The sequence below is a fragment of the Vombatus ursinus genome, unplaced genomic scaffold, assembly GCF_900497805.2.
Source record: "Vombatus ursinus unplaced genomic scaffold, bare-nosed wombat genome assembly UNPS02000577.1, whole genome shotgun sequence".
Taxonomy (NCBI): domain Eukaryota; kingdom Metazoa; phylum Chordata; class Mammalia; order Diprotodontia; family Vombatidae; genus Vombatus; species Vombatus ursinus.
In genome coordinates, this window is record NW_020940355.1 from 4,569,163 (window position 1) to 4,590,209 (window position 21,047).

At 37.4% G+C, this 21,047-nt stretch overlaps 1 protein-coding gene across 2 annotated transcripts in view; it reads right to left on the reverse strand.

Moving 5' to 3' along the window:
- The window catches only part of E2F3 (E2F transcription factor 3), an 89,467-nt gene that overhangs the window by 40,371 nt on the left and 28,049 nt on the right, over positions 1 to 21,047 (reverse strand). The gene's annotated exons all lie outside the window — the stretch shown is intronic.

A 21,047-nucleotide genomic window follows, 5' to 3' on the forward strand; every position in this document is an offset into this window, starting at 1 on the left:
AATCATGATTTTCTCAGTAGATGCAGAAAAAGCCTTTGACAAAATACAGCACCCATTCTTACTTAAAAAACACTAGAGAGGAAATGAATAAATGGAGTTTTCCTTAAAATGATAAGTAGTATCTACCTAAAACCATCAGCAAGCATATATGTAATGGGGATAAGTTAGAAGCTATCCCAATAAGATCAGGCGTGAAACAGGGACGTCCATTGTCACCACTATTACTCAATATTGTTAGCTAGAAATGTTAGCTTTAGCAATAAGAGGAGAAAAAGATATTGAAGGAATTAGACTAGGCAATGAGGAAGCAAAACTATCAATTCTTTGAAGATGATATGATGGTATACTTACAGAATTCTACAGAGTCAACTAAAAAACTATTTGAAATAATTAACAACTTTAGCAAAGTTTCAGAATATAAAATAAACCCACATAACTCATCAGCATTTCTACATATTACCAACAAAGCCCAGCAGCAAGAGACAGAAAGAGAAATTCCATTTAAAATAACTGTAGACAATATAAAATATTTGGGAGTCTACCTGCTAAGACAAACCCAGGAATTATATGAACACAAAACACTTTTCACACAAATAAAGTCAGATTTAAACAACTGGAAAAATATCAATTGCTCATGGGTAACCTAAGCTAATAAAAAAAATCACAATTCTACCTAAATTAGTTTACTTATTCAGCGCCATACCTATCAAAACTACCTAAAAATTATTTTGTAGAGCTAGAAAAAATACCAAAATTCATCTATAAGAACAAAAGATCAAGAATATCATGGGAATTAATGAAAAAAAATGCAAAGGAAGGTGGCTTAGCCATACCAAATTTAAAACTTTATTATAAAGTGGCAATCATCAAAACTATTTGGGATCGGCTAAGAAATAAAGTGGTGGATCAGTGGAACAGGTTAGGTACACAAGACACAGTAGTCAATGACTATGATAATCTACTGTTTGTTAAACCCAAAGACTCCAGTTTCTGGGATAAGAACTCACTATTTAACCAGAAACTGATGGGAAAACTGGAAAATACTTTATATACCAAGATAAGGTCAAAACGGGTACCTGCAAATTAGGAGAGCAAGGAATAGTTTACCTGTCAGATCTATGGAGAAGGGAAGAATTTATGACCAAACAAGAGATAGAGAGCATTATGAAATGCACAATGGATAGTTTTGATTACATTAAATTAAAAAGGCTTTGCACAAACAAACCCAATGCAACCAAGATTAGAAGGGAAGCAGAAAGATGGGAAACAATTTTTACAGACAGTGTTTCTGATAAAGGCCTCATTTCTCACATATATAGAGAACTGAATCAAATTTATAAGAATACATGTCATTTCCTCAGTTGATAAATGATTAAAGGATATGAACAGGCAGTTTTCAGATGAAGAAATTAAAGCTACCTACAGCCATATGAAAAAATGCTTTAAATCACTATTGATTAGAGAAAGGCAAATTAAAACAACTCTTGAGGTACCACCTCACACCTATCAGATTAGTTAATAAGACAGAAAAGGAAAATGATAAATGTTGGAGAAGATGTGGGAAAACTGGAACCCTAATGCATTTTTTGTAGAGTTGTGAACTGATCCAACCATTCTGGAGAGCAATTTAGAACTATGCCCAAAGGGCTATAAAACTGTGCATACATATTGATCCACCGATACCACTTATTAGATCTGTATCCCAAAGAGATCACAAAAAAGACTCACATGTACAAAAATATTCATAGCAGCTCTTTCTGTGGTGGCAAAGAACTGGAAATTGAGGAGATGCCCATCAACTGAGGAATGTGTAAACAAGTTGTGGTGTATGAATGTCATGAGGAGCAGGCGGATTTCAGAAAAACCTGGAAAGACTTATATGAATTGATGTTGAGTGAAGTAAGCAGAACTAGGAAAACACTGTACACAGTAACAGCAACATTGTGCGATGATCAACTGTGAAAGGCTTAGCTCTTCTAAGAAATACAATGAAAAAGACAATTCCAAAAGACTCATGATGGAAAATGTTAACCACATCCAGAGAAAGAACTATGGAGTCTTAATGCACATCAAACATACTATTTTCACTTTTTTTTTTTCACGGTTTTTCTTTGATTCTTCTTTCACAACATGACTGATATGGAAACATGTTTGTACGCCTATATTTTATATCAGATTGCCTGGTGTCTTTGGGAGGGGGAAGGGGAGAAATGGAGGAAGAAAAATTTGCAACTCAAAATCTTATACAAATGAAAACTATCTTTACACGTAATTGGAAAATAAAATACTATTAGGTGGAAAAATAAACAATAAAAAACGACATTTTCCTGTGTATGTAATCAGATTTTAAAAAATTCTTCAAAGTCCATTTAATCTCTAAATTTTAAATTATATGAGTCTTTGCAACAAAAAAAATAGTAACTTTTAATATTCATTATAGGATAAAGAACTGATCTTCACCTTACTGTCCTAGAAATTAGAACAAATCTAAAATTTTCAGTAAAGATAACTTTGTTAATATTTTGTTTTTACATCACATTCATTTCTGAATATATTCCCTTCTCCATTCCTCCCCATAAAGCTTCCCTCAAAACAAAAACATTAAAAGTCAAAGAAAAACAGTCTGCAAAATCAACCAACACATCAACTGTGCCTTACAATATGTGAAATATACTAAACCCATGGTCAACCACTGCTGCAACAAAACAATAAGGAAGGGACATTTTCTTTATTCTTTCTTGGGGTCAAGCTTGGTCATAAGTATACAGTTTCATGTTATTGTTTTTCTGCTTACATTGTTGTTATGGTGTATACTATTTTTCTAGTTCTCACTTCACTCTGAATCAGCTCATTCATATAAATCTTCCCTTGTAGCTGATTTCTTCATATTCATCATTTCTCACAGCAATTCTATTACATATCTTATAACACAATTTGCCTAGCTTTCCCCCATTGACAGGTATCTATTTTGTCCCTAGTTTTTGCTGCTACAAAAAGTAACGCTATGAATATTTTGGTGTATATAAGAACTTTCTGTCTTTGACTTCCTTGGGGTATATGCCTGGAAGTGTAACCTCTGGGTCCCGATGGGGAAGGACATTTTAGTCCCTTTTTTTAAAAGCACAATTTCAAATTTCTTTCCAGAACAGGTAACAACAGGGTATTGGTTTGTCTATCACCCTTCAAAATTGCCTATTTTCATATTTCGTCATCTTTGCCAGGTACTTTAATTTGCATTTCCCTTATTATTACTGATGTGGAGCAATGGAATGGTACTTAAATAGAAAAGGAAAGACTGGGCCTTGGGTAATCAATCAACCTTCAAGTAATCAAGAGTTAATTCTATTTCAGTTTGCCTTTTCCTACATGGAGACTAAGACTAAATTTAACAGGAAGGACACATGATTTCATTATCATCTGTACGAAGACTTATTTGCCAGGTGTTTACATGGGCAAGGGCTACACCGAATGCTCTATATTTTATATACCTCTTTGTGGTTTGCAAAGCCCTTTCGAAGTAGTCTCATTTGAGCCTCACAACAGTCTCAGGGAGGTAGGTGTTATTATTATCCCACTTTTTCCCATATTTTTTATTTATTATTATCCTATTTTATCCCATTATTCCCCATTTTGCAAAAGAGGACACTTAGGCAGACAGGTTGAATGACTTGCCTAGAGTCACATAGCTAATAAGTGTTTGAAACTGGATTCAAACTCAGGTCTTCCTCACTCAGTGTCCAGCACTCTATCCAACGTGAACAAATGGGGATACGTGAAAACCTCAAGACTGAAAATAAGGGCTGCATATGAATATAAAAATTTGCATTATGGATATACTTATATAGAGGTGTTTAGGTTTTTATGTACCTGAGGGAAAACAGTGCAAGATGTAGGTTACATTTAAAAAAACAGGTGGGCAGGGTAGAAGAATTCATTCTATCTTATTTGAGATTAGTCAAGAATATAGAAAAAAAAATATAGGTCAGAAACACTACAATATTATTTTTAAAATGCTCAAACTTAGTCAGGTTAAATGAGCAAAGAAATAAGCGATTCTTTTTCATACTTCTACCAGAAACTCATCTGCTCACCAGTGATTACTGAATACAGCCTAAATTTTGGGAGTACCTGCAGACTTAAAACAGTCGTCAAATAAGCCAGAACACTGGATTTGGAGTTCAAATCTCACCTCTGTCTCTCATTACCCATGTGACCATTTACAACTTACTCCACCTTTCTAGAGGTCAATTTCCTCATGTCTATAACAAAGCGGGTTGGCCTAGAAGGTGTTTTCCAGGTCTAAGTCTGTGATTCTGTGGTACAAAGAGCTCTGGACTAATTGGTAGTCCTGAAAACAAAGAAGTATTCTCAAGCATTATTTATACAGCTGCAGTTCCCACTTAAGTTAGGAAAATTAGCATAAATAATATTCAATCAAACTTTAAACTAAATCTCGGTCTAACTTCCACAAATCTCAAACACCAATGAGTTTTGAATCTTACACCACCCCTCCCCCAGCCATATAGGTCTTCCAAAGAGCAACAAAGAAAGCCTCAAAGAGCAACAAAGAAAGCCTCAAAGTAAGTTTTAGATTCAGAGACTCTGACATGGCAGACACTTTTTTGGGACAAACACCCCTGCAGTCAGCAACATGAATAGAGCATTTAAAATGCCATTCTAATAGGCAGCTTTTTTTTTGTCTGAAAATGGAAACCAGTAACTTGTTTTATGATCAACAGTAGACATGATTTGAGCTGGGGGTCTACAGAACACAAGGCAAAGGAGACAGCTGGCAATTATCTGGCTAACTTAATCAGATAATCCAAGCCTAAAAATTCACTCTGGTGCAAGAACTGCCTAGATTGGCTGTCTTCATTGATTAAATGAACCATGTAATTACCAAATCTCCCTTTTACTTTGCTGTCTAGACAGCACTTTGGTGTGTGGAAAGTGAGCTCTTTAAAGACCCTCGGTTGTGGAGTAAGTAGTATAATCTGTGATAGAGTCTATTCATCAAATCCCAAATGGATCGAGCCAACTAAAGAGAAGTTTTCAGAAGAACATTTTAAAATTTGTAAAAGGGACACATGGTCTCTAACCACAGGGCAGTCTTTACATAATAAGCAAATGAACAAAATCCTCTAAAATATACCAACTGCCTGAAAAATCGTAATTAGAGTAAGAGATTAGTATCTGAAACTATAAAATATTTTAATAGTGTAAAAAAATCACTCTAGTAATATGAAAAGTCTTAAATTTAATGCTAACTAAAAATGTGGTATACAATTAAATCCCCACCACAGATAAGTCTCAATAAACTGTTATTAAATATGTTATATTAACATTATTTGAAAGTACATTAAAATATTACAAATTATTCTTGCCTTTTGTAAGGGGTGAAATCTGTGGCAATATACTTAACCTTAGCTTGTTCATTTGTGAAATGAGGAAATTGGAAAGGGCCATCTCTAAAGTTCCTTCTACTGCTGGGGCAAAAAAAGGCTCAAATTCTTTCTGTGTACCATTTCTTTGTAAGTTTCCATTCATCATTCCAGTTTCAGTGAAGCACAGAATCACAATGGTAAGCATCTTAGTGATTATCTTATCCAGCCCCTACCTAAAGCATGGATTTCCTCTGATATTACTTACTCATGCTTCATGGATTAAAGCAAAGCACTTAACAGACATCTCCATCTTATCTGATCTGCACAAAACCTTGCAAGTAAGTAGTGCGGCTTTATTATGCTTATTTTATATACAGAGTATAAATGACTGATCCAAGGTCACATGGTTAGTAAATGACAGAGCCCTGATTTAAACTCAGGCTTTTCAGAGCTCTTTCCTCTACATCAGTGGTGTCAATCTCAAATAGAAACAGATCCCCGCAGGTTGCATGCTGAAAACCACAAATTAACACTGTGTATGTTGTATTGTATTTTTATTTCTTTTGTTAAACATTCCCAAATTACATTTTAATCTGGTTCGGGCCTCACTGGGGAGTTGTGCAGGCAGGGGCAGGTTGGCCTAGAATTTGATGGCTCATCTGCAACATCCCAAAGAACAGGTCATCCACGCTCTGCTGGAAAACATTCAGAAATGGAAAAGTCTATTCATGAAGGTGCCCATTCCCTTTTTGTGCTATAATTGTATGTGTTGTCTTCTTCTATTAGAATGAAAGCTCCTTGAGGGCAGACTGTCTTGCTTGTTTGTATTTTTATCCTTAGCTCTTAAGCACAATATCTGGCACATAGTAAGTACTTTATAAATCCTTTTTATTTCATTCATTTAGAGTTGAAATTTGCCTTGCTATAACCTCTACCCATTGATCCTAGCTCTACCCTCTTGAACCAAACAGAGTAAAGTTCAACTCCTTTCCCACATGATAGCCCTTCAAATATCTTTAGACTGGGATCATGACCGTATTCCTTTGGGTGGGCTCCAGCCTGGCAATCCTTCTAACCCACAGTGGCTCAGAATTGCACACATCATTCCAGATGTGGCAGATTTCAGGGGAACTCACATCCTCCTTATTCTGAATGATAAATATATTTATTTCCATCAATGCAGCTTAAAGTCACATTAGCTTTCTGGGATCTTTAGCACAGCAAAAAGAGCAGAGGACCTGGAATCAGGAGACCTTAGAATGACCAGGTGTATTACCATGGGTAAATAATATAAATAACTACTCCAAGCAGCTTTCTCACCTATATATAGAATAATAATACCAGGACAAGGTTGTTAGTAGGAAAGCTTTAGCTTAAATTCCACAATCCATTTTCTACCTCAATGATTTTTTCAAGCTGTGCCCCACCCTTTTTAAAATGTAAGGAGTTTAAAGATAAGTCCTTATCCTTTCCCAAGGTTTTCTGCATCTTTCATGAAGCTTTCCTTGATTCCTCCAGTGGTCAACACTGTTCTCTTCCCTCATCAAATTATGTATTACTGTTAGAGACCTTAGCTTAAAATGACCAAGGTCCCCCACTGCATCCAGGGCCATCTCCAGTCGTCCTGATCTCTATCTTGCCACTGTTCCCAGATGCCTCCAGAAGAGAAAGTGAGGCTGGTGACTTTGCACAGCCCTCCCTTATTTAAATCCAATTCACTTGCATGTTTGGCATCACCTCCCTGATGTCATAGTCCTTCTCAAGAAGCAAAGACAAACAACAACAACAACTAATTACTTACTTATCAGATCAGACTGTGAGAGCATCATAGAGAGAAGGTCAGCCTTGGTTTCAGGACCTAGGTTAAGTTCTGCTTGGGACACAGGCTTGGATATAACAAGTAACTTAAACTGCTCGGTGCCTCAGGCAATTCTCTATTTCAGTATAAATTTTAGAACTGTGATCAATCTGCATTTGTGGAAAGCTTTACCTCACTGGGAGCTCCCTACTCTGAAAATCACAGGAGAGCAGGGATGGTTTTATTTGTGCATAGCTTAGCACCCAGCATCACATCTGGGATGTATTAAATGTTTAATAAATGTTTGTTGAATTGAATTGGTAAATGAAAAAGCTCCCTTATCTTTTTCACTAGGTAGGAGAGCATCAACAGAACTGTAGATAAAGCTAAAACAAGCGACAGTAAAGTGCTGTAAGAGCTGTGGGCAGTAATGTACACAAGTCACAGCTGTCTTGCCTAGAACATGCCCACAAAAATGGCTTCACATTAATAATTTATATAGAAAAGAGAAACAATGCTGGAGTAGAAATAGCCTGGGCTAAGAGGCCAGAGACCTAGATTCTAGCTGGCATGACCTTGGACAAACCCTTTGACCACTCTGTGACTCAGGCCTGGGCTCTGCCAGCTCTAAGATCCTACACATCTGGCTTCTTTTTGATACTCACTTTCTAGCAAGAATAACAATTATGATGCTGAGATATATGAAGTTTGCCAAATTCAAAAGACCATTTAAAGCTCAAGTACAACTTCCAAAGAATACACAGACTCGTCATAAAACTAAAGAAAACAAAAATAAAAAGCCCTAGTATCTAATTTTAAACATTTTGTTTCCCCCCAAACTATTCTGGAAAGTATGTAGGCTAGTATTATTGTCTCTTTTACTGAAGATGAAACTGAGACTCTTGAGAGGTTAAATGACTTCATCACTATCATACAATTAGTGTCATTAGCGTCAGGATGAGGACGTGAATCTACAGGTCTCTTGATTCTAAAGCCTCTTTCCCAATTTCATGCTATCCTTTCATGCCACAAAGATCTAATTTGGGTTCTTTTACAGACCTGTAATGCTGCTTACTATCATTCCCACTCCTGGTTGGTACCAGCCAATATTATTAGACAAATTAAGAGCTGGAGAAATTCTAGATACTAGCTCTGAATTGTTTAATATACCTTTGAACAGCTTCAAGAAAGGAACTGTTTGACTGCTTGGCTTTTCTTGGTTAGAAGCTTCAACTTAAAATACCACTTCAAAATCTAACCAAAATTGCAGTGAATTACCAATCACTGCTAGTCAGGTATGACTGCTATTTTACTTTTCAGATAAGCTTGGCAGTTCAATCCTTTTTCTAAGTGGCACCTAACTGTCATTGTTGATTTAGATGTTTTCAGAAGAATCTTTTGTTCTCAGGTATAGCTGTGAGTAATGGGGAGTTAAAATTCTGACTCCACTAGAGTGGAATTATTCTAAAAATGACTATGGTTCTCCCAGGCCCTCAAGTTCAAGGGTGTCTCTTCTTCCTAATTTGATTACTTTTGTTTTTTGGATGTGTGTGGCTAGAGAAACAACCAATGGCCAGGAAAGCCTATATAAACATGAAGAAGAAAGTCTGTCAATCCTTATTCTATCATCAAAGAACTCAGAATGTTGAGTGGAAATGTCCAAAATCTCTAAGCAAGGACAAAGCTTCCATGTTTGTCCTTAATTTGGAAAATTTTTTCCCCTTTTTCCAATGAAGGCAGATTTCCCCCCACCCGGTGGGTATTGTTTATTTGCTTTTTAAAGTGAGAAGGGAAATGTAATAATATGTGGAGGTGGGAATGAAATGGTCAAAAAAGATGGAGCAGTGATGGTGGTCATTCTACTTATATAAACTTTATTCTACTTCAGTCTCATTACTCAGTATTTCAAGGAATCACATGTTTAAAAAAAAATCACACTTTAAAAAAAGGTTAATAGATTGGCTCAATAAACTTTAGCAACTTAAACAAAACATACTACTCTATAAAGAGAGGTCTTACCTTAAAATCAAAAAGCTAAGCTGAATGCACTAACCCACTTAACTAACTTTTTATGCAACTCTGGGCAAGTTACAACCAACTCAGGCATCAATTTCATCTTCTGTAAAATGGACCTGCTAAAGTACCTCAAAGATACTTTATGACAAAAGCAAACAAAAAAGACTGTAGTTTGCTTTCTTATCCAGACCCTATCAAGGACTATGTTCCCCTGCTGTGTCTGTCATGTCAGAGCTTTCTGTCTCTAGTCCTGACTACCCCCAGGCTCCCATGGCTAGGGGAGAAGGGCACTGGAATTGTCAACCTGTGGCTAATCTTGTGATGGAACCTTTCTGAACTTAAAAGGTCAGTCTTAAGATATATATTCTCTCTTTCTCTCTCTCCTCCTCCATACACAAAAACACATGTATGCATATGTATACGTTTATTTAATTTTACAGCATATAAATTATAACATAAAATATGACTAAACTGGATATTATATAAAATCCTATATCTAAATAACTGTGACATAATTATCATTACAAAGATTATAAATCTATTTTTATATGTAATTTATTATAAATTTCATAACATGTATTTACATGAATAAATTTAAATATAAATGTGGGCGCACATATATACATGTAATATATATACACATACATACAGAGAGAAAGACAGAAAGACAGAGAGAGAGAGAGAGAGAGAACAAACCAGAGACCATTGCCAAGCCCCACTCTCAATGGCTTTCTCACCTGGTAGGACTTGTCAATTTTTTAGTTCCACTGGTATGACCTTTAAGAACACAGCATAAACTCCACAACAGGATGAGGTATTAGGGTAGATCTTTGGTGGAAGAAAGTGATGTGTAATTACTATTACACTTCCCCAAAATTATTATACACTTCTCCAAATCCCCTGGCCCTTAAGCATTTGACCTCAAGTGCTTTTGCTATTTCTAATAATTCATAAGATCATAAAAGGATCATAGATCCTTTATGGGGCCATCTAATCCAACCTCTTCATTTTACAATTGAAGAAAATAAACTTCCCTGAGCCTTAAGTACAAGGTCACATAGGTTACAAGTGTCAGAGACCAGTGATTTTCCCACCACACCACACACTAAGGTACATTGTCCATACATCACTACTATTGCCGTCCGTAGACTGTGTCTAATCCAGCAACATCTAAGAACAGCACTAAAGTTAGAAGGAGTGAATAGAATAGTTTCTGGAGGAGACAGGAGCTTATGCATATAACTGAATTCACTAAACTGGATGGCTTCTGTGAGCTAGGGATGCAAAATGGAGATGTTTTGCTACATGTAATCAAAAGGTCAATAAGGTCATCTATCCCACCTATACCTGTGGAATATGCCTCTTTGAGGCATTCAGAGAAGGGATGAGGAGATAATTGAGGCTGGGGACTTACATGCCCTTCTAAGAATTAGGAATGGTCTAAAGTGACACCAGGATACAGGTTTGGGAGCCACACTCTTATGTTAGCTTATCTTTTGTTGTATACTCTATAATAATCTATCTAGGGTGTGTGGTGAGGAGAGTGCTAACTTTAGAGATAGGAAACATGTACTTATTGTGACTAAAGCCCAAGTCATTTTAGCCTCTCTGAGATTCATTTTCCTTATCTATAAAATAGAGGTAATACTTGACCTCCCAGGGTTGGAAGCAGAGTGCTTTTTAAACTTTGGAGCACTATGGAAATGTGCGTTATTACTGCCTGTCAACATATTTACTCGGTACCTGCTATGTGCCCAACACTGTGTGGCTAGACTCTGAATGGGTGAAAGAATACAATTGCACAAATCTGATCATGGTGACCAAGATGGTAAGAATACTGGAAAACCTGCCACATGACAATCAACTGAAGGAAGTGGGACCATTTAGCTTGGAGGACAGAAGACTGGAGAGGATATGAGAGCTGTCTTTAAGTATCGGAAGGACTGTTATATGGAGAGATTGGACTTGTCCTGCTTAGCTACAGTAGGTCAAAAAGAGGAACGATGGGTGGAAGTCACACAGAGGCAGATTTAAGGAAAAAATTCTCAAAGTCTGACTTCCCCCTAGCTACTCACTCCTTTGAGGTCTTGAAACAGAGGTTGGATGACCATGTATTGGGGATGATGCTGAGGGAAATTCTGTTCAGGTCTAGCTCTGGACTTCAGGTCTTCTACAGCTCTTCAGATTCTGTGATATCCTGATATACAGGTCATTTCCTTGTTTAAAGCTCCCATTCCCCTTCCTACCAAATAAAATTCATTCTTTATTCTGCCATTCTAAGGCCTCAACATATCAACTCTTAAGCCCCAACTCATACCATTTGCCTCCTTCCCCTATTTCATTTATGATCTGGGTAAACAGGACTATTTGTCCGCTACTCACCTTCTCCCAGGCTTTTCTGTTTACAGCAGTCCCTAAGCTTGGAATGCCCTCCCATATGATTATACCTGATGAATTCCTATCTGCTCTTTAAAAAGTCCAGTTCAAATGCTACCTTCTTCAAGACTTCCCCCTGACTTTTCCCTTTTTTTCTGTATTCTCAAGGGCTTAGCACAATACCTGGCACACAGTAGGCACTTAATAAATGTTTACCGGATTGAATTGTACCCAATCAGTATAGATCCTTCCCCTACCTGAACACTGCAAACTTGGTTTGCACCTCTTGTATGCACGTCATTTAGTAGGACAATTCATTTGTGTATGGGTCCTACAGAAAGCAGGCCTCGAAGCCTCAAATATGTAGATTCAAGTCCCTCCTGGCTGTGTGATCCTGGGCAAATCACTTAACCTCTCAGTACTCAAGATTACAGACTTCAGCCTAAGTGCTGGCCAGCATTGTTAGAGAGCATGTTCTTCACCTGGGGTTTCCTACAGCAACGGAATCTTAGGTCTAGTGACTAGACTTTAGTTCCTTCCTATCTCCTTACTTGACTGTGAGATCTAGAATGGCAGTGGCCACACATTACATAGTTTCTCTATGTCTCTCAGGACCTAAAATGTCTATTATGCAATAATTCAAGGATACAGGGCTTTATCCCATCCACTAAAATATACTATGATCACTCTAAACTTAAAATATATATAGGTGAATGTGTATATGTGTGTATATATGTATAAATATGTGTGTGTGTGTGTGTGTGTACTGTGACCACTCTACAACTTGAAAAAGAATACATAAAGACTGTTGTGGCCAAAACACTGACCAATCTATATCCAACTGGTAATGAACTTCTTGGAACTTAAAGAGACTAGTCCTCAGGGGACAGACACAATCTATGTCTAGACCTATACTCGAAGCCTTTTTGGTTAGTACAAATTGGCCAAGCCTTTCTTATATTGGGTCACCCATATGTCATTAGGAGACATTGGACAAGCACTCAAGTAGAGAAGCCAGACTAAATAGCCGGTGCCTAAGAATGTTGAAGTTGGATATGGCCACTGTCCTCAACAAACTTATAACTTAACCAAGGGAGAAGCGGGTGAAATACAATAGAAACAGAGTTGCCTAAAGGTGAAATGGGCTACCCTGGCAATGGTGGTTTCTCTGTCTTAGGACAGAAGCCACTTATGGGAGATGTTGTAGATGGGATCTATGACTTGAGCAGGAAATAGCTGAATCCTTGGGCTCCTTTCCAACTCAGTCCATAATTCCGTACTAATTATCAAACAATTAAGCTCTATACTATGCAGTAACGAATTAAACACACATAAATGTACACTTCCAAAAATGAAGGGCTGTTGCATTTACAGAAGACTTTAAGGAGAAAAAACATCCTGAAAAGTTGGACAGAAAAGGAATATAGGCAAAAGGAATACATCTCTGATGGGACCAACAAAACCGCTCTCTGTTGATTATTCTGTGTGTATTTTATTAGTACTTGTTTGCATGTTGTCTCTCCTACTAGATCATGAGCTTGAGAACTGGGACTGTTTTGCCTTTCTTTTTATTTCCAGTGCTTTGCACAGTGCCCTGGCATTTAGCAGGAACTTCCTAAATGTTCACTGACTGACCTAAACAAAAACGGACATAAACAAAAGCACAAATGTTGATAAATATGAATTTATTTAACAGATAGTAAGGAAATGAGCTTAGGGGAAAGGAAGCGCCAGGTGGGTATGATCATACACCTTTATCCAACAATCAATCCAGAAAGGGGGGTGTGATTATTAGAACTGTTAATGGAAGACTGAAATCCTGGGTGCCGGAGAGGGATGACTGAGGAGCAAATGGCGGATCCTCAGAACTGGAAGGGGTGTCAGGGGCCATCTAGCCTAAACTATCTCTAAACACGAATCTTCTCTATAACATGACAAATAAGTACTTGTGATCCAGCTTGTGCCTGGAGCCCATTTCCCACCCGGAAGCCATCAAAACTCTTACCTTGTCAGTAACACCTCCCAAATTTTGACTGGAGAGGGTGGACGGGGGAGAGCTTCTCCCAAATCTTCCATTGAAGGAGGGCACCCAAGGTAGCCATCTCATAATTTCTTTCCTGTCTATTTTTCTGGACTTCATCATGCCCCTGGCCCTGTCCCTCCCCAGGCAGATCATTCTATTTTTGGATAGATCTCATTTTAAAGAATCTTCTCCCCCTTACATTAAACTTAAATATGCTATGCAACTTTCATCCATTACTAATTCTGTCCTTTGGGATGAAGGTGAACAAAATATTATCCTGCTTACACGTTGTGAAGACAGTCATGACATCACTCCTAGTCTTTTCTACTAGAAAGTAAGTATCTCCTGTCCCTTAGACTGGTTCTCATATGGCATGATATCAAGGTCCTTCACTGATCTGGTTGTCCAGCTCCTGAGATACTACACAGTTTACCAAGATTCTTCCTAAATGTGGTAACTACTGCTTAGCCAGGAAGGGGGTAGGGAGTCAACAGACTAGGTGGTGAAGTTGGAGAACATGAGGCAGAGAAAAGGTTTGGTAAGGATTATAGGATAAAACCATAGGCTTTTAGGCCACCTAGGATCTTAGAGTTCATTAGTCCATCCAGCCTCTACAAATGGAGGATGCCAATTCCAAAAATTTCACAAGCCATTTATAAATGTTAGATAATGTGTGGGGGAAGATGAGACAGATACAGACTGGTAGATACATGTGCCAAGGAATGTGATAAATGCTGTAGAGCTTACAAAGATTAATAGGACAAAGGCACTGCCCTCAAAAAGTTTACAATCTAAGAGAGAAGGCACAAAGAGCTAATACAATGCAGGCTATAACAAGGGCCACAGAGGAGCTACATAATGCGATGGAAATTCCCAGGAAGGCAAGGTCACTTCCAGCTTAGGCGTGGCAAGAGGCAGAATGGAAAAGGGACATTTTATGAAAAAGGTGGCACAGCTGGGCTATGAGTTGCAGGATGGCTAAGATTTTAAAAGGCAGACTTGAGGAAAGGGGTAAACTAGATTCTAGGCATGGGAGACAGTCAAAGTAAGCTCAGAGATGAAACCATGCTTTGTAATGATAAATTCTAGGAATGGCCATTCAGTGTATGGCCATTCTAGAGATAAGAGATTTGTGATGTCAAGGAGGGTGTGAAAACAATTAGGTCAAGGCCCATCCAACATGGCTCAGGAGTCAAAAGACCTAGGTTCAAGTCTCAATGATACTACATGGTTGACCTTGGACATCAGCTTCCTCACCCAGTCTAAAGGTACTGGGACTAGAGGGCTTCTGAGATCCTTTCCAACTCTGGATATATGACTATGTATTGACTATCACCATGGATAATCACATAGAATGTGTACCAGGCGCTGAAGTTACCTAGAAAAGTAGAAAGAGGTCACATGGGAACAATTTGGAGCGGGTCATATTAAGAGTTCTCTCTCTCTATATTATATATATGTATGTTATTTTATATATATAAATTTATATAAAATATAAAAATAAATTTATATATATTATTTTATATGTATATATGTATATATTTATATATACATATATGTATAAAGAACTCTTAATATGACCCTCTCCAAATTGCAGTGTAAATACATACATACTACACACACACACACACACACACACACACACAAATAGACCCCTTTGGCAGTCTGGTAAAGTCTATGGAATTCTCAGAATAATATTTCTAAATGCACAAAATACATAGGATTTTAAAGGAAGCCAATTACATTGAAATAGTTTTCAAAATATTTTTCAAAAAAATAAGTTCATGGACATCAAATTAAAAGCTCCTGATGTAGACTGATGACACGCACCTTCAACACTCATCACACAGTAATTAAGTTAGGGTAAGTTCAGGGGAAAAAGAGGTAAGTTCCCTATGGGAAGAGGAACACTATTGAGGTCTTTGCTCTCCAAAGTCAGCCAAGTTAAGACAAAGAGATGGAAGAAAAAAGTGAGAAGTAACTTCAGAGACAGAGCAAAACAGGGTGTTCCACAGGGCACAGGGTGGAAAGAAAATAGCAGGTCAACATGTTGAAGCTTCAGCTACCCTAATGCCACAAGGTCCACATAGCCACTCCTTCAAGATCAATGGTTAGAAAGTCCACACATCTACATTCTCCCAATCAACCACTAAGGAGGATATATTCTATAATTGTAAATAAACAGTATGATGCTGCTCTAGTAGATAAGTTGTTTAAGAAGGCCAAGACTTAACAACTAAGCAGATTAAACAGATCAAGATACTAGAGGTTACTGAGTTTGTTACAACAAGTACTCCAGACAGGAGGAAATGGCCTTGTTACTAAAAATTCTTTTATTTTACTGGAATTCCATGATATCAAATACTGTTTAAAAGTAAGTGGGACATTGCAAAGGTTTAGAGATCTTTTTCTCATTGTAAGATATTACATCAATAATGGTATTTATTGCAATAGGATCTGATCTGTAATACTTTAATAATGAATTTTTTTTTGCCCTAAAAGTAAAAGAAACCTAAAATTAGTTATCACGAGGCTGTCATTATGATTCTCAAAAGGATAAAATGAAATCCCAGGGATAAAAGCTACAAATACATTTCATATTTTACTCTGGCATATCAAAATGTCACCAGCAAAACTGTACTGGGACTCTTTAAGATTCAGTTAGCACAGCTATGGTGTCTGCTACAGGACAAAGTTACTCAGCGGGCCCTATTGGATGACTGAATCAGAGATTCAGACCTGGAAGGGCCAGAGGTCATCTAATCCAGTGGTGTCAAACTCACATCTGTGGGCCCCATATGGACTTAGAAAACCACAAATAACAGTTACCTTGTACTGTATTTTTAATTCTTTTGTTAAACATTTCCCAATTATTTTTTAATCTGGTTCCTGTGCACTGGGAATGAGCTACAAATTTGACACCACTGATCCAATCAAACCTCCTCATTTTACAGAAGAGGAAATCAAGCCCAAGAGGATAAGAACTTACCCAAGGGCACACAGGTATAGTAGATGAATTGGGGTTTGAACCCAGGTCCTTAGACTCTAAATCCAGTGCTTTCCACTGCACTACACTGCCTCCTATTAACCCCTTCTAGCTCGATATCTAGTTCACTATAGTTGTAGACATGTTTTTTTTATGTGAAACAGACACACAGCATGCTGCTTTTAAGACACATAAAAGTCTTTCCCATAGTGGTTAGTTCTTTAATACTTCTAATTGCTCCATAAGAATAGTTGTAATTCTAATTCTTTTCATCAGGACATGTCTAAAACTCTACCCAGAAGTCTCCAATCTCTGTCCCAACCCACCTAAACTTGTCTTTCCTAACCTCCCCGCAACTGTTTGTAGCAGCACCACCACCTTTCTAGTCACTGAGGCACAAATCCTGGGAATCTTCTTTGACCCTTCCCTCTCATTCCCCTCCTCCAATACATCCACTCAGTGACCATATGCCATCAATTCTGACAACTCATATCTGTCCCTTCCTGGTTCAGGCCTTATACTATTATAATAGTTTCTAAAATGGTCTCCCTGCTTCCATTCTTTATTTTCTGCCATTCATTATTCATACCTCTTCCAAAATAAACTCTCTTGTGTACAGGTCTCAAAACCCTTCCATGGTTTCCTAAAGCTTATAGAATAAATTACAAACTCCTTAGTGTGGTCATCAAGGACTAAATTATCTGGCTCCAACATAGCTTTCAAACGATTTCCTGCCATGCACCCTGTAAGAGGGTCTATATATTGAAACCAGCATTTATTAAGGAAGTAAAAATTGGAGATTGACTGAGGTTGTGAACATGGGTAAAAGACTGGAAATATTCTGGTATTCCAATCAACAGAAAAAAGAAAATTTAGAAGAGGTTTTGGGGAAAAGATTTCTGGGACCTTTTGGACACTCTACCCTTCTGAGAAGAAAAATATAAGAAACCAACACTAACCCCTAGAAAAAGGTTAAAAGGGAAGAACAAGATGAGGTCAGGGAGGCCTAAAGTGAAATTGGGGGCCAACTACACAGTCCATCCAGTTGAGTCCTGAAAAACAATTGGATTAACCAATCTCTACCCAAAGACATGTTCACTTGTGATCTGAAGTTATAGCTACCCTTCTCCAAAACTGCAGAGATATACAAGCACATACATACATGTCCAACTCCACATATTGACTTGGGTCTTCACATAAGTACAAACAGTTAAATACACAAAGACTTACTTTAAGCCCTTTTCCCTCTTCTCAGTGCAAGAATGAGCTGGGCTACAAGGTCTACCATATGCCTGATACACTAGGAATTATTGCCACAAAGAGAGCAAGAAATAACCATTCAGTATTATGTATGTATATATGTGTATACCTGATATCATGTTTGTTATGCTTTATCTCCATTTAAACATTAAACTAAATGTTTCTTCATTGCTTCAAAGCCATCTGAGTCAGTAACTCAATAGGGCTTCACAAGTGACATATAGTCACTAAAAGGTCCCAATGGATTATACAGCAACTAAAATCATTAGGTATTAATATCTCATATCTGACAGTTGTCCAGAGAAGGCAAAACTGAATTAAATCACAACAGCAGTAACACAACTTCCCACTGAAGTAGTGAGAAGGAAGGTAAAACATGATTTATTAAGCAAAATGGAGTGAAAATATAAAAGAATGTGAGAGAATGAGAAAGTCCTTTTAGGTAAGCAGCATAAAATGTTTTTCTCTTGACACCTTAAGGGTATTCTAATTATAGGTAGGTGGAATTATACCCTGCTCTTCTTCTATAAATTCTTGTCAGAAATGAATGAGGACTGACTGCTTTAATTACGGTTTTGTCCAAAAGAGTGCTATTTCCTTTCCACAGGGCTGGACAAACCTTGTTTTAACCAGCTGCCTTTAAGTAGCTGGTATTCAATCAATAGTATTTATAATATTCTCAAATCTTATGAATACTACTTCCTACAGACATATGAAAATGCTTTGTTCTATAGTAAGAGGAAGGGAACAGAAAGTTGAAGTTAAAAGCCCAGAGTCTAAAAGATCCAAATGGTGGTTAATATAAGACATCCTTTTACATAGCCTCAAGCCACAGGATCAAAGATCCAAGGCTAAAAGGATCTCCAGATGCCATTGAGTCAAACTGAGTTCCAGGGAGATTTAGCAACTAGCCCAAAGTCATTCAGAAGGAAGATCTGAATCCATGTCCTTTGACCTTGGAGACAGTGCTTCTTTCCATTTTTACTGCAAGGACATGTATGTCTTCTGGCTAGCAATAGCAATCTACTCAAGTTTGGAAATCTCTTCCAGGCCCACTGTCTTAGTCTAGGTTCTCACAACCTTTTACCTAGGTTACTAAAATGACCTCCTTAATTCCAGGCTCTTTCTGTGTACTGTTACCAAATTAATCCTCTTTAAATGTTTTCTTTACTTTTAACCAGATGAATTTGATAACTATTCTTCAAGGTCAATCCAAAGTTCTACCTCTTTCAAGGAAACCAGACTTCTCTAACTTTAAGTAAGTGCTCTCTTCTGAATGCTTCATCTTTATAGCCGTAGATAGATCATAGAATGTTAGCACTAGAAGGTATGCTAAGGATCATCCAAATACATTCTTCTTATAAATGAGGAAAACTAATGTTAGCACTAGAAGGTATGCTAAGGATCATCCAAATACATTCTTCTTATAAATGAGGAAAACTAATGCTCATAAGAAGTTAAATGACTTCATACAGTCACACACTGTCTTCACCACACAATTTAGGACTTAATTATAAATGCAATATGTTTCTATGAAACATAAGCATATCTTGCATGAAACATATATGTTTTCTTGTCTCTTCAATTAGATTATAAGCTTATTGAGGGCAGAGGGCACATTCTGTGTGTCATGTTCCTCTTCTAAAAATGCAGATCATTGAGGTTTTTTATGGGCAGGTTGGTAGTATATGGGATAGAGCGCTGGGCCTGAAGTCAGGAAGACTCACCTTCCTGAGTTCAAATTCAGCCTCAGACACTTACTAAGCTGTGTGACTCTGGGCAAGTCACTTAACCCTGTTTGCCTTAGTTTCTTCATCTGTAAAATGAGTTGGAGAAGGAAATGGCAAACCACTCTAGCATCTTTGCCAAGAAAATGGCAAATGGACTCAAGAAGAGTCAGACACTTGACTGAACTGAAATGATTGAACCACAAGATGGTTTTTTTATCTTTATATCAATCATTTTCCAATTCTATCTCTAGAATGAACCCTCCCTTGTGACAAAGACAAATAATCAGAACCATCCAATACCAAGACTATCTAATGGTGTATTCAATATTCTATCCTAATAAACCTTCATATCATGACAAAGGTTGTCTTTTTTCTGGTACTTTCATTGTTTTTTCCATCACTTAAGAGTTCAACTTCCTTTAAGAGGCTTATTTACACTGCTGCACCCATTAGCTGTATTATTCTCTTGATTCTGCCTATTCTGCAGTTCACACATCAGTTCATACAAACTGTTCCATATTTTTTGGTATTCTTTATATTCAACATTTCTTACTGTCCAATGATATTCCCTTATATTTGTAAACCATAGTTGAGGTTTTTTTTTTAAGCCTTTCCCTAAGTGATTTACACCCACTTTGTTTCTAGCTCTTTGCTACAAACACTGCTATGAAAATCTTGGTATATATCGGATCTTTGATTTTGTCTTCGACTTCCTAGGAGCATATGCCTAATAGTAGGATTGTTAAATCAAGGTAGGGACCATTTAGTCATTTTTCTTACATGATTCCAAGCTGAAATCCAAAATGTTTGGATCACTTCACACCCCTACCAACAGGGCTCATCAGCATTCTCTCTTCCCTCATTTAGCCCTTCCAATATTGGCTCTTCTCATATTCTGTTGTCTTTGCCAATCTGAATGGTATGAGGTGAAAACCTCATGGTTGTTCTAATTTGCATTTCTTAAATGCAAATTAGTAATCCGAGGCATTTTTTATGTAGTCATATATAGTTTCCAATTCATCTAAAAAATGTTCATCACCTTTGATCACTTTAACTATAGGGGAATGGCTCTTGCTTTTTTTAACTGAAGCAAATATTCTTTCTCATTTTACTACTTCTCTTCTAATCTATCTTCACTAATTTTATTCGTGTAAAAGCAGGAGACTGGAGCTGACTGGACTGGATGGTACTCTTTCTCCAACTCTTGGCTTCTGCCCAGATACCATTAGGCTTTCTCCATCTATGGCCACTCACACCACTTTCCTAAACAGGGAAAGGAGTCACCACCTCCAATTTTCTCATCAATATGGAAGACCTTTGGGTCTTTACATTGGCCCTGAATCTTAATTTTCCTATATATGCTGTTTATTTCAATTAAAAAGTGAGCGCCTTGAGAGCAGGGGCTGCATTGCATTTCCAATGCTTGGCACATAGTACATACTTAAGTTTTCATTTATTCATTTTATGTAGTCAT